Source organism: Ambystoma mexicanum, chromosome 14 (genome assembly GCF_040938575.1).
Source record: "Ambystoma mexicanum isolate Mex_15411 chromosome 14, UKY_AmexF1_1, whole genome shotgun sequence".
Lineage (NCBI taxonomy): Eukaryota > Metazoa > Chordata > Amphibia > Caudata > Ambystomatidae > Ambystoma > Ambystoma mexicanum.
Window position 1 is genome coordinate 361,376,608 of NC_090940.1, and position 1,209 is coordinate 361,377,816.

Below are 1,209 nucleotides of genomic sequence, written 5' to 3' on the forward strand. Positions count from 1 at the left end.
GACGGGTGCCAACACCTCCCTAGGCTTCCTCACACAGATGGCAGAGAAAGCGCTGGCAAGCACCACCGCAGCGCAGTACAGTAAGTGCTTACAGTTTTTAAAGCCACAGGTATAAAACATGAAGAGTTAATAATGATTAAAGACATAGAAATATTTTTAAAATGGGCACATGAACAAGGCTTTAAGAGAGGTTGGGCTAAAAGACACCTAGTTGCAGTCTCATATTTCTCAAAAATACGGGGTGATGCGGACCCCACTCAAAGTGCCCTCATTTCTTATGCATTGAAAGGCTGGGGCAGAATAGAAGGCCCCCAGGTAGACACCCGCCGCCCCCTTGATTTCAACAAACTGGTACAAATCACAAACCAGCTGGAAGCCATATGTTGGCATCCTTACGAGATCCTATTGTTCAGAACAACTTTTTCCCTGGCATACTTTGGGGCTTTCCGGGTGGGAGAGCTTATGGTTTCCAGCACCAAGGCCACTAACTGGCTGGGCGTCATGGAAGTCAGGGTCAGACAGGAGAGCATCAGCATAGAAATCCAACAATCAAAAACTGGGGGAAAAAGAACCATCAACATCTTTTGCATAGATGAGGCAGTAAATTGCCTGGTATGTAATTACCAACCTCTACTATGCACAAAGACCCAAAGTTGGGGGGAGGTTTTTGATCCACAAGGACGCCTCGGTACTAAGCCGCTACCAATTCAAAGGGGTGCTCATGAAAGCAATCAACAATGCGGGATGGGACCCCAGGAGCTTTGGCACCCATTCCTTCAGAATAGGTGCAGCCACCTCAGCATGGCAAGGAGGCTTTGCCCCCCAACAACTAAAAAACATAGGGGGCTGGAATTCAGATTGTTACAAAAAATACATCAGACCGCAACTAATTTAGCCAGCCACCCTCACCCTTTCCGCCCCCCCCCCTTCATACAGAAATACCAGGCAAAGGGAGGACCACTCTTCAATCAGCATGGAGAGTCGGGCACTCTTTTATCTTCAGGATGGCCCGATGGGCAGAGGAGACCAAAGAAAGGCCACCTTTCAGGAACACCATTGCATCATGGTGGGGCTACAGAGGCCTGTGATGGGCAGAAATCCACGAAACACTAGCAATCTAGTCGCATACAGAGACCCGCCAGAATTTCTGATCAAACACCTAGGGGGCAATGACCTAGTATTCTTTGGGAGGAAAAAGTTATTTGAGGA